This window comes from Poecile atricapillus, chromosome 4 (genome assembly GCF_030490865.1).
Source record: "Poecile atricapillus isolate bPoeAtr1 chromosome 4, bPoeAtr1.hap1, whole genome shotgun sequence".
Classification (NCBI taxonomy): domain Eukaryota; kingdom Metazoa; phylum Chordata; class Aves; order Passeriformes; family Paridae; genus Poecile; species Poecile atricapillus.
The window spans coordinates 46,841,904-46,857,766 of record NC_081252.1 but is presented as its reverse complement, the minus strand read 5'-3'; the positions used below and the strand labels follow the sequence as shown (position 1 = coordinate 46,857,766).

At 40.0% G+C, this 15,863-nt stretch overlaps 1 protein-coding gene across 2 annotated transcripts in view; it reads right to left on the bottom strand.

Moving 5' to 3' along the window:
* The window catches only part of MTUS1 (microtubule associated scaffold protein 1), a 115,726-nt gene extending 114,269 nt beyond the window's left edge, over positions 1-1,457 (bottom strand). For both annotated transcript variants that reach the window (XM_058837678.1, XM_058837677.1), the window contains exon 1: positions 1,236-1,457. The gene's annotated coding sequence lies outside the window, so the exon portion shown is untranslated. The remainder of the gene's footprint in view (positions 1-1,235) is intronic.
* Between the last annotated feature and the right edge of the window lie 14,406 nt (positions 1,458-15,863).

Here is a 15,863-nt window from a genome sequence, read left to right as displayed (position 1 = left end):
GGGAAATGGCTATCTCTCCTCACTTTAGAGAGAGGTGTTACTATGTAACAAATTAATTCAGAAAAAGAAGAAAGAAATTGATTATCTATTAATATATATTCAACAGTAAAGGTATCATCCAATTTGTTAGACTTAGTGTAAACAATACTTTACATTATAGCTACTCAAGACATTACAATGCATAGGCAGTGACCAGTAATGGTTTATTTTACCGAAGTGAAATAAACTGCCACAGTGAAATCTGCCACAGTGTGAGACTTCATTTTTTATATAATCCCCCTGCGTAGCGTTTAACCAGCTGTACTGTCCATCACATCACAAGCATAAAGCAAACAAATAATAAAACTACAGCACAGGCTTAGACCCCGTGGCAGAACATCACCTATACACCCTAAATAGAAGGGACGCTCAGTTCTCTGCTTTGATCATGCAGTAAAAAACCAGAGAGGTATGGTGTTATCACAGGGTTGTTTTCTGGGCATTTCTTTGCTTTGTTTTATTTTAAATAACTGCACTCTCTCTCACCTTGGCCTTGGAACAACGGTATCAAGTTAAAGCTCAATGTCCTTTCCAAACTCTGGCTCTCCTCTCCTTGCCAGCCTTGCATGGTATAAATAGCAGCAAGCAGAGGAGCGGGCATTAAAAATAATACTTTAAAAATCTCAGGAGTGTTCGTGCTTGTAGTGCAGGACCAAAGCACTCCGGGCGCACGAAAGCAAGCTGCAGCACATTTTACACATATCAAACACGGTGTCAGTGCTCATCTAGATTAAAAAAAAAAAAAAAAAAGAAAGAAAGAAAAAAAAAAAAGCTGCGACAGCGATACACTATTTCCGTATCCCTCAATATGGACAACTCCAAAAAAACACAACTTGTGCCCGCCGAAGCTGTGCCCCCTCAGCCCAGGGGAAAGGCCCCTCGGGGCGGGCCCCGCTGCAGCCGCACCTGCGCTGCGCCCCGAGCCCGCGGCTCAGCCTCACCTCGCCGGGGCCGCGGGAGCTCGGCGGACGGCAATCGCCAAAGAGAAAAGAGGGAAAGTAAACTGGAGCAGAACGGAGCGGCAGCGACCCGCTTCCCCCGCCGGCACCTCGGCGAGCCCCAGCCGCGCTCCGCTCCCCGTGCCCCGTTATCCGGCCACCCCGGGAAAAGCTCGCCAAGAGAGCGAGGAGAGAAAGAAAAGGAAGGGGAGAAAGGGGAGCACTCACACTTCTGTAAGACAGTAAATCAGCACTTACAGCGGCACGCACACACTACCGTTCACTTGTAGATCGGCGCCGCTGCAGAAAACTGCGCCGCGGCCGCTCTCGCCGCCGGCACCGCCCCCCCTCCGCCCCCGCGGAGGCCCCGGCAGCGCCGCGCCCGCACCAGCCCGCCCGCTCCTCGCCAGCGCCGCCGGCTTGGCGTGCGCGGCTCTCCCGGCCCGGGCTGCGCTCCTCCTGCAGCCCCGCGCCCTCTCCGGCCGTCCTGTGCGAGGCACCGCCGCCGTGTTCCGGCCGCACCTGCCCCGCAGCAGCCCCCCTCACCTGGCGCTGGCCGGGCCGCGGGGCCGGGCCGGCTCTGGGCGGTGCGTTTGTCGGCGGGGCGGCCGGCCGGGCGGTGAGAGAGGCGCAGGTAGCCGAGCGGGGAACTGGGTCAGCGGCTAAAAATACCGCACGGGATGGAGGAGGATCCGGCCGCGGCAACCGGGGAGGTCGGCCGCTCCTCCTGAGGGCTGTCTGCGGGACCGGGGGGGCGCGGGACTCGGCGGACGGTGGGTCCCGGCCGAGCCGGGACAGGCAGTGACCTTGCTGCAGCCGGGCAAAGTGCGCTGGTTCAAACTCACAACCGACGGCGACAAAACCCGCCTGGTCTCCTTTCAGTTCCTAAACCCCGTGTGGCTTCACAGCCGGCGCGCGGGGTGAGAAGCCGTGGGATGCCCCGGTGCCGGAGAGCCGGGCTAAATCACCCGCCCGGGGCAGCGCCGGGGCCGGCCGGGCCGCATTCCCCCGGCAGCGCCCTGCCCCCGCCGTGCCGGGCCGCCATCCCTCCCGCCCCGGGCTGCTGCCGCAGGAAGCTGGCTCGATCGCGTGCCCACTGCTGCCGCCCGAATGAAGGAGCGTGGAAAAGAAGTTTGTTCCTGCCACGTTCCTGCAACCTATTGCGATGCCCAGGGAGGTGATGGAGTCGTCGCTCCTGGGGATGCTTAAGAGGCGCCTGGATCTGGTGCCTGGTGATAGGTTTTAGTGGTTACAGTGGCAGTGCTGGGTTGAGGTTGAACTTGATGATCTTAAAGGTCTCTGCCAAACTCGAGGATTCCGTGAAGTCACCTGAGAGCTGCCGTGGGTCTGAGGTTTGCAAAACCGTGTGTAGCAACACTAAGGCAGTGTCCGGGTTACAACAAAAAGTCTCAGAAGGTTCAGGCAAAATTTTCTTGATGGCCTCAGCTGTGCAATGACAATCTTGGGCTAAGTTTATGTTGCAGAGTGGTTTATAAATGTAAACCAGATAGAAAGTGTAAGAGTTTAGTGACTGGCCACAACTTTTAACTGTGCCATAACTCTTTTTAGCACTCTTCTTTGCCTTTGACATACCATTTCAGTGGTAGTAGAGCCAGCACTTCCCTCTAGGATCTGTCCACTTGGATTTCAGTGGAGAAGGTTCATATTGTGGTATTCTCCCTGACCCGGTGGAGTAGCTGCCAGGGATTTGGCACTGAAGTTGTGTCTTCACAGTGGTGGCACTGCCCATAAAATGAGGCAGAGAGGAAAAATCTTTTACTCATCATTACAAAGCCCCAAGAAGTAAATCATGCCTGTTTGATTTCTGGGAAGGAGAAGCTTCCAAATGCCAGCAAGGCTGGAGATGCTTACCTGGCATGTCTGGTGCATGAGGGCACAGCAGCCTTCAGGCTCTCTGTGTGCCAACGTAGGAGTCTGTATCCTGGAGAGATTTAGTCACTCCACAGGAAATGCTTTCTTGACATCAGGCTAATTCCCTGACCTTCCTCTCTGCCCTCCTCTACTATATACAGTTGCTGGCTATTTATATATGTGATGAATATGATTCAGAATTAAACATGCCAGGAAGACACTGCTTCTTTCAACCTAATAATTAAAAAAAGCATACAACATGATAGCTTTGTTTCATCACCACATGAAAGAGAACTATTTATTGTGGTTGGCTTAGTAATAGCAAACAAAATATTTTATTCCCATCCATGAAAAGCAATCCTGTGTGTCTTTATGGGCTTCATCCAAAGCGTGCTGGAGTCAGTACTATTATGTATGGGTTTTCAGTTAGCACGTGACTGCAAATCTAGTAAGCTGGATCAGAACAAGAGTGCTTTCGGGATACAATGCTGAGCATTGTACAAAACTTGGGCACTCCAGGAGAGCCTACATGGTGCTCCAGACCTTGGGAGGCAAACACTTCAGTAGCACAGCTGAAGCACCCTGGCATGAGTCCGCTGCTGTGGCTTGAACGTGTGGAGCAATGGACATAGTGAGATTTTTGTGGTGTCATTAGGTTACTGCTCATGTGAAACTGAGTGATAGATCGTTTACATAGCCAGCCTTTTAGCAAAGTTCACAGGCATGGCTCCAACTGTATGTATCAAGACTAATCTCAATTACAACTTAAAAATGCCTCTGTCTTTGTCACCGTGGAGATGGTCTGGAAAGTATCGACTGATCGCTACAGCTGAAAGCTTGTGGTGTTGATCTTTATCCTGCCAAAGATCACAGTTCATTCAGCATTTGCTGCAACCATTCCACTCTGATGGCTCTTCAATTTTTCCAGGTTTTGTTGTTTGTCTAAGCCTTTCATACAGCAGTAATCAAGGAAAAAAAAAATCAAATTAAAAACCAGATACTTAGATTTATTTTTTTTTAAGAGATAATAATGAGATAATGACTTTTGCTTCTCTGCTTTTTTTTTTTTTTTTTTCTTTCCTTACCTCTTCTGGTCCATGTATTTTTGAGTTTTATAAATGCAGGAGGAATACTACAGGATCATGTCACTGAATGTTGAAATTGAAGGGAAGGAAATGAGGGAAAAAAGAGGGAAAAAAGACAAAATCACTCAAAGAGAAATGAAAGACAAAGGATGATAGAGGGGAAAGTAGCCTGGAGCCCAAAGTAGAATAGAGCAAGGGAAAGAAGACACCAAAGCAAGAGATTAATATCAGAATAGATGGGAAAGGGAATAAATGGACTAACAGCTTCTTTATATTCTTTCCCTGTTTCTTGTCAGTAGGAATAGTTGGGAGCAGGCTCCACAAATGGCTCTGATAGATACTTTCAGATGCATTCATACTCCCAAGATGAATGTATGCCTGTCTTTAATAATAGATATGATTGCAGCACATATAAATAATTTGAAATAGTACCGGGTAACTTGAGTATCAATAACAGTAAAAATGCAGCAGCACAGGATGGCCAAGTCTATGTCCTGCTGGTATCCAGGGTAATGGATGGTTCTGAGTAGGTTATTAGGGAACTCAGTTTCTGTTCCTGACTCTTAAAGGTTGCTTGTGTACTTTAATATTATATGGTAATTGCCAAGAAAAGCAGTGTTGTAATAGGGATTGAAATTTAAATTTCCCTACTCCCAGCTAGGGACCTTAATTGTTGCATTGCAAAGTGATGCCTTGCTTCCCTGGTCCAATGAATGTGGATTAGTTTGTTCAGAATAACAGACTTTCAGCAGGCACAATGAAAGACATTCCTCCCAGCTAGCCTCTGGCCTGGTGATGAAGGCAATTTCCTGGGAATTGTCACATAGGGCTTCACTGCTGTCCTCATGACCTTCCAGGTCTTACATCTGCCTGTTTAATTGCTAAGAGAACCTCTCCTTCCTCCTGTCATGTTTTTGAAAAATGCCAAAATCTACGTGCAGACCCCAGTGAAGCCTAACTCAAGAATTAAATGCTTTAGATGCCAAGAAGGCTATAGTTTGAATGTCAGTAATTGACAACTCGAGTGCTTCTCACACTGCTTATTGGAGATTCTGGTCCAAGGTACTGCTGCTTCTGGTGTAAAGGGGAGAGGGGGCACATGGCCCAGAGCTGTGAGCTCCTGGATAACAAACTGGTGTCAGAACTAAGAGGCTGCGGCTCTCAACACTCAAAACAGCTTGGCTGTGGTGGATTTATAGTCTGTGATAAGTCTTATCCTGGCTGTGTTTGGGAAAACACCACATTGTGGATTTGTTTATGTTACACAGCAGTGTGTTCATGGGTGATTCTCTGGCATCAGGAGGCTGACTTCTCTTAGATGAAATTCCTGCAGGCTGGCGGTTAAAGCACTTTTTTGGTTTGTTTTGGTTTTTTTGTTGGATTTTTTTTTTTTTCCAAGGGGGGTGTTGGTGGGTTTTTTTGTTGTTGTTTGGTTGGTTTTTTGGGTTTTTTTCTTAGGTGGAGAGAGGGCCAGTAATGACTGCTGATAACTGCATTCAAATTCTTTGGCAAGTGATGAGTACTGTTCCCCTTTGCTTATGCAGACTACATTTAACTGCACTAATACAAAACAAACCTTTCTGCTGGCCAGTGCCAATTTTGGTTTAAGAAAAATATAGCAACACAGTTGGAAGTGTTCATTATCTTCTGAGGCTCAGTTACTAATGAATATTCTTTAATTTTTTTTTTACCACAAACTTCACATTCATATGACTTACTTGAATTAAACGTATACTTACTGCCTTGACAACATATTGGTGAGGTATGCCAGAGAAAATAATTGAGTGGTGCTGCTAAAAATGTTGAAAATGTCTTTGGATAGTAATTTGGGTTTGGTTTTATAATTTTGCTGATGATTTTCCCTGTAATATCATTCTAGTAAGTAACATAATTCTAAGAATCCTTGGTATTTTTCCTCCACAATTTAGAAAAGAATCAGACAGACTGTGTATATCCTCACAAGAAGTACTGGTGAACAGATCATTGATCTCTCAGCTAAATTATTTACATGTGTAATTTTTCTTCCATATGCTTTCCAGTAAAGCAAGGTTTAGACCTACTTACAAGCAGCTCTGGTGAAGAACTAGAAAATACTCTGAATGCTTTAACAGTTAGACTAATTGTAGCTTACTTGATTCCCTAATGTAATAAACTCTTTCCTTCACAGGCCATTATTTGTGGGATAAACCTCTACATTGTACGTGTTATTAATTATTTATTCCTTCCATTATTCTTAAATGGACATTTAAGAATTGGCTCTTGGTTTCTAGCACAATTCATAAGAACAAATCAATGCAATAATTTTAGGAAGCATTTTCTTAAGGCAAATAACATAAGTTTCATCTGTGGAGTTAAAATAGCTCTTTAACTGCTTTATTCCTATTAATATGTCAATAAATCAATATAGGTTTTTTTCTTTCTGATATTAGTGATTAAAAAATACATTTGATATTTTTCTATAGAATTTTAATTACTTTTTTTGTAATTAGATAAAAAATGGGCTAATTTTCCCCCCTTCTTTAGTGTAATTTCAATAAGTTTACATAACCATATGCAGAAAGATAATTGTACTGTTCTGTACCAACCATTACACCTTGACATTTTCCACATACACTGTTTCCTAAGCAAACACAGAAGCAGATTTACGCAAAAAACAAAACAAATGTGTGTATATATATATATACACATGTATATATATGTATATATATATATGGCTATTTGTTATTCTGAAAGTGGCAGGGGAAAGGTTGTATAGTGAACATGATGAACCAGCAGAGTTATCCTTAACACAATAGCTTCAGTCCATGTGAGTACAGTTGAGAATCTGAGAATTGCTTTTGTCAAATCCACGGGGAAGGAATATTACAGCAAGGAAGATGGGTAGACCTTGCAGAAGGCTGGGAGGATGCCTGCTAGGAAAGGTTAAATCACAGATCATCGGAAGATATTTAAGAGAGTCATATATTGCCACAATCTCAATATTTCCACTCAAACCTGACTACTTCCTAAGAGACTAGTGTTGTTCCTTGTAGATATCAAGAAATGACTGAACAGAAAGAACATTTAGAATCCTGGTTTTTGTTCATGCTGAACTGGAGCTGATAAGTAACTTAAATAACAAAAAAAACACTAATGTGATGAGTGATTTGGTCAAAGGAGAGAGAGGAAGAGACGTAAAAAAAGTGTCAAGAGATGCTAGCTGACGGGGTTATTTGATGTGATAAAGAGACAATGGTTGACAATAAATTTCTGTGGCACCTGATAACAAATAAGAGGAGACAGTGAGGGGTTCTCCAAGCAAGATGCTGGCAGATGAGTCAGAAAGCTGGAGAAATGGGAGATAATCTAGCTATTAGAGACAGCACAACACATTCTTACCTTTTTTTTTTTTTTTCAGGGTTGGGTGGATTTTTTTTGTTTTATTTTGTTTATTTAAAGGAAAACTTTTTTTTTTTTTCTAAAAGACCTCCTTAAGATCTTTCTGCTAAAGGAACCATCTGTGTCAGAGAAATGAAGGTTAAAATATAATTCCAAGTGACTATTTGCACAGACCCATCTGAAGGTGTGTCTTGCCAGAAAACAAGTGGTTCTTTAAAGGAGCCTTTAGGAGCTGTGTCTGTGCAACAGCTCCAAGCCTTCAGCTGTATAATAGTGGTTAATGGGGGGCTGCAGAGGAATGATTAGCACTAAGATTTATTTAAGGGAAATTAATAGAAGGAAAAATCATACAGGCAGTTTCTTTTTCTGTTTTTCCATGGTTTCGTCACTAGCTCACTATTGATCTAATGTCTTAAAAAATAAAATTTTGCTGAAGTCAAAGCAATTTTATTAATATCTGTAGCAGGTCAGCTGCTTAAATGGTGCTGAATATTGCTTGCTTCTGTCACTTTTCTATGATTACAGAACAAATAAATAATATCACTATTGCAGCATCTCCCCAGTGTGAAGCTTAGATGTGACATTAAGTTAGCAGGGTTTAGCAAGTATCATTTGCACCGTGGTAAATGTGGACATGGGGATGAATAGGCTCTTAGCCAGCAGCAAATACGTGGTGATGTGACTTATTCTGACAGGAGAGGAGGCTGAGCAAACTTGCACAGGGTTTTCCAACAGCAAATGCATAATAATACATGCTGACAATTTCTGCAGACCAGCTGATGCACAGTAAGTTGTTAATAGGTGCTAACTTGATGGGGCTCCTGAGCTCACAAGACGATGTAATATTGTGTACCACACTACTTTTGCTTGGATCCTGTTCTATCAGTAATGGCTTCTATGGATTTCAGATCTCTATGTATGTGAATGTATATTTAATTAGACACACAGTACCTTAATATTGCAAGTTATGCCATTGTTCACACTGGCTGGAGTAGTCCTAATTAGAAGTATGGTAGATGTAACAGAATAGAAACAACAGATAAATAGGAGAAATTGTTATAAAGATAGCGTGTACTAAACAGAAGCTTGCACTGACAAAATAGAGAGGAAAAGCTTGAAACCAGTTCTGTATGGCAACAAGATGTCCCCTCCTGAGCCTTACTGAGCTAGAACAAAATGCTGTGGGAAAGCTATGCTGCAGCAGCCTATGACAGGATTTAGCACTGATTGCTCCAAGTCAGATAACTAGGGAATTAAACCCTTTCCTCTTTCCCATCTCCTCTAACATAGAAAGAGTAATTCAAACATTAATGCAAGGATAGCATGTGCTTTTGATATGGTGATTGAAATTGAATTATGTTCTCTACGCATGAAAGGTTACTGAATGGACAGTAGGAGGTCAGGGAAAAACAAGAAAACGCTAGTCTTTTTTGCCTGTCATTTTTAAGAAATGTTATTAATCTACTGTGAGCAAGAAAATGAAAATGAATGTCATATTTTTTTTCCCTTCTGGGTGATAAACCAAGCCACAAGGAAGAAGGTAAGGAAATACAGATGGAATTTAGAGTCAAAATAATCCCATGGGAGGGGAAAATTTTCTTATTTGCACTTGATGTGTTTTGGCCCGTGTTTTCTATAGCAGCCTAGATCACTTAGAAATCTTAACATGGACTCATTTTTGAGCCAATCCTTATTTTCCTTAGAACAGACCTGATGTATTCATTTCCTTTCCTCCAATACTTGTTTTAACTGATCAAGGAAGCTTTGCTAAGGAAGAATCTCTAAGTCTGTTTTTCTTGGCATAGTATTAATGGTTGGACAGACCTTACATAGGAAAATTTATCCCTGTCTAGGGTTCAAGCCACTCACCTTTACAAAGTGGACAGGATTTCTATTGAATCAGGTGTATCTGGAATAAGAACAGCATTATTTTATTGAAAAATTGCAGGTGAATGAGACAGATCAGGCATCAGCACTCTTCACATGGGATTCAGTATGATTTATCTGTGAAATCATGTATTGCTGGTATTTCATACTGTAATGAAAATGTTAATATAGCATATAATTAATAAAAGAGATAAATGTTGAATTAATATTTTAGATGTGTTATTTTGGCTATTGTGCAGTGTTAAATATTAATTGGAAGTATAATGAATTGCAAGAAAAAAGGAAAAGCCAAGCATACAAAGTTACAAAATTATTAGCATTAGCAGTGTCTGGGCAATCTATTTCTTTTGTTGATTTAACTTCTGTTCCTTTTTCTAATAGGTCAGTGGACCTGGACAGTAGGAAGAAAAGTTAAATTGATATAGGAACAAACATTTCTGTTTCTTTCTGACTAGCTACTTGCTTTGTTATAGCTGAACTTAAGGCTAGCACCCAGATAAGTCAGCAAGATGCAATGCTGGAGTGTTTTGAAGGCAGATGTCAGTTAATTTGCACAGAAATTATAAAAAACATGTTTTCTGTTGTGATGAGCTTGTGAGTCAGAGCTGGAATGTGCAATGGAAGAATACTCATCTGTGCTGTCCCACATGGCGCCCTCCTTAACCACAATTTCTTGCTGAACCTCCTATTCATAGGCATTTGTCAGTTTTTATGATTTTCCATGGTCTGAAATGGAAACTGTTGTAACAGATAGAATTTTCTAAGCCTCGAATGGCTAGAATTCCCCAAGGAATCCCTGTATGCTTGGGGTTTTTTTTCCTACTTTGTATGTATCATAGAAAATTGACTGAAATACCATACTGTGCACACTAACTTGTTCTTCTGGATTTCATTTTCCATTTACAATGAGCAGCTTACAGTGTTTAAAATGGGTATAACAGGCGGTGCTCTTATTAAGAGTTACTGATCCTGCCTCTGTGAATATTGCTGTAATGGATGGTGGTGGCAACTAGAGCTGATTACTTCTTTCTCTTCTGTGTTGCTGTCTCCAAGGAAGTCAAAACTTCAGAATTCCTTAATTAATCCTGCCAGTCCAGAAACTGAAGACAATAAAGGATAGTGGAGCTTTTTGGTACAGTCATCACTTCTTCCTTTTACATACACAGCTTGGATGCAAGCTAGCAAAGATAATCTTTCAGGGAGAACGGTGGGCATTTTAAATGTACACTGGAACACTTTTGCAGTACATCTCTCTCGAGGACTGAATTAATTGTTGTGTAAAATGCTTCTGAAAAGGAACCTTTCTCCTACCATAAACATGTATGCAAAGAGTACACGAAAGCCTTAACCTCTCTTCTTATCTTGGGTATAGTTTAGGAACTGCTGTTAATAACGTCTTATTCTAGTGCAAAACCTGAAGATTTCTGCTTATAGATGAGGATCAGACAGTACTATCAGCCTAGGCTAGTAATAGAATAATTCTTGAATTGCATGTTTCCTTAAGAGGTCTCAGTGTGCTCTGTAAAATGTTTGTAACATATTTCCCATACATGAGGATAGTATTAAAAAATTCAATGACTTGCTACATGATTCAGAGAATACAAGTAGTCATGGGGAAAAATGTTAATGTTCACTTTTACATCTTCAAATTTTAGGTTTTGCTTCTTAATATGAAAAAAATATATATTTGGGGCTTATTCTTCGTATTTTAAAAATGAGATCCGTGACTCAGAAGGTTCCAGATTTTCCTTGCTTTCAAAATCTCTGTGTCTCAAAGAGCAGATTTTCATTTTGGTCTTACCATGATGATTGGATGGTAAAATAGGCAGTGAAATAAACACTAATGCAGTACTTTTTTTCTTTCAGGGAATAATATAGGCTTTGCTTAAAATAATATAAGAAACACATTTGTATCTGAGGATGTATATCACAGCATTTCCAAGAAGCAGTCTGCTGAAACTTACTTGTTTTTAATGAGTAAGCATAAGTACACTTCAATTAAGGCTTTCTCTGGTATCACATCAGACTTGCTTGCATTTAAATTAGTAGATCAGCAAGAAAGGACAGTGGAACCTTTTATTAGCAGCTGACTTCTCCCAGGTGTCATTTTACGTTTTTGGTTCCAACACTGTTCAACTGAAAGGAGATCCTGTTCAAAAAAATGGAGGTGAGTAACAGAGACAACAGAGACAAGGCAGCTGCCAGACATCAGCTTCCACTGTGTACTTCAAAAATATCAGTATCCTCTGATATTATACAGAACCATAATGTGGCATCTGTCCTTGTGAAACAGGCAGTCTTTTATATTGTCTGATAAGAGCTTTTCATGAGACAAGTCTAGGATACAGAGTTGAGTGTTTCCTTTAAAGCTGTCTTAAATGAAGAGGCTGCCCATCTAGTAAGAACCAAAAGTAAATATTCATTTAAATTCTATTTCACCTGTTGAAATCATTATGGTGGCACTGTTCTTTAAGGAAGTCTGTACTATTTCCCTACAGTCACTGTTTGATGTATCTGAATATCTCAACAGTGAATTTCATAACACTCTTACTTCTGTATGGATTTCTTCCTATGTTGGATAGCCAGTTGATCATTCCTCATCTTTACTCATGGCGTTTGAAAAGCTGCAGGATGTCTTAATTTGACTTGAATTTTGGGGTTAAGGGTTAATTAGTGTACACATGACAGAGACAGCATGTGACTTGTCTAGAGAATATATAGTCTCTTATCACGTGCATCAGCAAGTACATCTGAGATGTTTTGGGCCCGTTCTCCCGTGCCTTCTTGGCTGTGGCTCTTCCCAACTTTTGCTGGATATTTTTGTTGTTCCAGTAACATGAGAGGATGTGGTTGATCATTAGTATATGATGAACTACAGAGAACATACAGACTAACAAGGCTACACTCACTATAGAATAATAAATAATGAATGTGGTTGATATCTTTTTAATGAGAAAATAGAATAACAGAAAAGGTCTGTTGTTAAAGCTGTGTTTTCTTTGAGATACAATATAAATGAGCTGCCTGAGAAGCAGATGTCATACCTAATTAATCCCCAGTGTAACTTTACTGGACTCTGTTGATTTGCATGAGATTAATTTTTTTAATTCTTTTGGGGAGAGAAAAAAAAAAAAGTTGAGAATTACATAGCAGGAGAGGAGTCCAGTTATTTTCTTATGTATGAAACTTGTAGCTCAAGTGCTTTAATTTAATGTTGGGAAGTTAAAGGGAAATAGAAAGTAGAATTTAAAGTTATTATAATGGATTGCAAATATTTAATGACTATTTTTTCCAAGTTGTATTATTAATGACTTGTTTTATTCAGACTGTGTAAACATAAGAAGGAAGCCCTTCCCTTCCTTCATTATCCTAGGGCTTTTTGCTTAGAAATTTTAGCTTGAGAGGCTTGTGTTCTTCCAGATAGATTTTTTCTATTTTCTTTTCCTCCTATATTCAGTCAGAGGGTTAGTGAAACCAATTCATAGGGTGTTTAACCCCTTGTTAGGAAAAGTCACTCAGAGAAACAGGTAAGAACTGTGCTGAGATCTTTCATAAAGCATGCTGTGTAACAGAGGTAGGATTCAGTGACAGAGGCCTGGAACAATTTGAAATAGCCTTATTTCAAAAACTTCAATGAGATATTTAAAACTACTCAGAGTTATTAGAAATTTTTTTAAAAGATACATTGCAATCATTGCAAACCCTTTTATCACAAGGCAAAGTGACTGCACATCTTGCAAGCATTAACAATTCAAACTTAGATACTACCCTACAGAGTAAGACTTGCAAGACATTTAGCAGTGACATGCAGCATTAATTTTATATTTGCTGAGTACCACATGAATAACCCACTTACTTCTGTAAGGAAGTTTTTCCCAGATGGGTATATGGCATTTTGGCAGGAGATGGATTTCCTGTTCTCCCTGCAGTGAATTCAGTATAGCCCAAGTACTTACTTCATCCTGTTTGTGCAACAAGTATTCACATAATCTCAGTTTCTTCATCACAAGAAGCATTCAAATGCTGTATTATTTGTGTTATGATATAAAGATGGGCCTCACTACAGTGAAGTTCCCTTGAATTTCTGGGTACTTGAGGTGTGAAAAATAGACAATATCCCAGCAGAGAAGAGCAGTAGAGGAATCACAGCAGGAATGCAGTAGTTTGCACATAAGTTAGTTCGAACTAAGTAGCATTTGGATCTTGCACAGTTTTGCTTCTGCTTCCTAATCATCAGAAGACACAAACTACTGTTGTAATGCAAGACTTTAAAAACAAAAGAAAACACAATTTAACTATTAAATGAGCTGTACCTCAAGTGAATTAGATGCTGTGAATTTCTATGTTAAGGTAACCTTAGGAATTCACAAATTATTTCAAAAATTAGTTAAGGATGAAGCTCACCTAAATATTTTTCACTTATTTTCTGACATTTAATAATTAACTTAATCAGTAGAAATGTTGTACTAGTTTACAAATGTAGTATTGCCTAAGAGAACCCACATTTAGAGCACCACCTAGTGCGGGATATCACTAACATAAAAGCATTCTGGCTCATGTGCCACTTGCCTGGGTTCAACTAATTTAATATGAACTATCATGTTGCATAAAGTGCCAGACCAGGGGCTCCCATGGCTATATCATTTTGCAATTACATGACAGAACATGGATTGAAAATTGTAACCTTTTGCAAGGAGAACAAAACTGGATGCTCTGAAATTCAGGTAATCATTTGTGAGAACCATTTACCTGTAAGAGGAATCTGTTTATCTTCCTGCTCAGAGTGTTAGGTGACATATTCATTTAATAATTCAATCCAGTCTGTTCTCACAACTGCCATTTTAGGTGCCTTAAGAATATCTTTTAGCTGCTCAGAGCCTTTGCTCAGGTTCTGCAGAACCCCAGAGTTAACCAGGTTCCTTAAGACAGACAGTCGAAGGTATGCAAAGCACAACTAACAGGTCTTTAATCTGACTGTCATTAAAATAGGAAAAAAAAAAAAAAAAGCAGCTTAATCTGTACAAGAGGTAAAAGGAACTTAAACACAGGTATTTATGGCTTGCTGAGGAAGGACAGAAAAGTGAGCTACAAGATAGTTCGCTTGCAATTTTGCTTCTTCTGCAAGCAAACAAACATGAATTTGGCCTCAAGGTTGTTTATTCAGTGTTTGTGTATCAGCATTATGTTTCTGATGCAATCTAGCATTAGGGTACAATTAAGAGGAACTATATTAGTTAACTGCAGATGTAGCAATGATAAACTGGATTTCATCCTGCACTAAACAAAGATGAAGATGGCTCTCAGGTACTTGGAAAAGAAGAATTTTTGATCAACACTTGTATTAAAAAAAAAAGCTTAATTAGCCATCAAAAAAGCCACTATCACTGTAAAGTTTTGTACCCTCTTTGAAGAAGCACTTTAACAAAAATTTGAACCTCCTTCTGAGCATATGGATTTTAGCTGAATGTTTGAAGCCTTACCAAATTCCCAATTCTCAGACCTGCTTTGAGGAAACAGCAAGCATACTTGTACTCTTTTCAAAGTCCTTCCTGGTTTTGAAGGCTCTATTTTTGCTTTCCAAGTTGACCACTTAAAAAACAATTTTTTTAAAAAAACAAAACAAAAATAAGTGCACAGTTTTCAAAATTTAGATACAGAATACTTCCCTTGATACTTCTGCTCTTTCTACCTCTGTTACAAACTGCCTTAAGCTATTGCTTAAGGAAAATGAGCAAAAAATTAGCTCATTCTTTTGAGATAATGAGGAGTGAACTAAAGGAGTATGATAGGAATGTTCACAGACCTGGTAAACTGTGGTTCGAATCGTGTTTCTGGGTGTATCATTTCAAGAGCAAGAAGAAGTATCTCTGACAGAAAAAATATTCTACTTACAAAAGGTGTTCAGGAACTAGTGTGAGGAGTAACAGTTTTGGGAATGGTGAGGAGAGGTAGACTGTAGCAAGACAGTAGAGCTGAAGAGAAGAATCTCCAATGGAAAGCAGCAGGCCGGACTGCAGTACCTCAGCTCTATCAATGCATTCTAGATATTCTAGGGAAAACTAATGCTGGAACATAAAAGGCTCTGTTACTGCCCATTTAATTTACCTGGCATTGTGGTTTCCAATCTTCTACTCTCCAATATGTTGAGCAAATGCAAGAACACAGACATAGAAATAAAATACAAGAGTGTTTCCCTTGAACAGATATTATAAAAAGATATATTTTTGATTCCATATTTCTGCTAGATATCATTATGTTCTCTATTAACACGACGGACAAATCATTTTCATTGTTATTTCCTCAATTCTTATTCTTCTTCTTTTGGATTATATAATTTCTATTAAATAGTATGTATTAATTTCAGCTATTTGGGAACAATATTGTGTCTAACATCAGAACAAGTAAACTGGCCTGTGTTCTGCTATCTTGTAATAATAAAGACTATTTAGAACGTGTTTGTACCTGTTGAGGAAATAAATTAATGTGAACAGGCAAGCCTGGCAGAGGAAAGAATTCTCTTCTAACCTTGTCTCTCGTCTGGTAGCTATTAAAACTTCCCCTTGAAAAGAAATGGTTTGTTTATTTAAGAACAATTATATGACCATTTTGAATTACAACACTTTCACATGCGTTTCATGTGGCCAGAAAGATTTATTGTACAAAG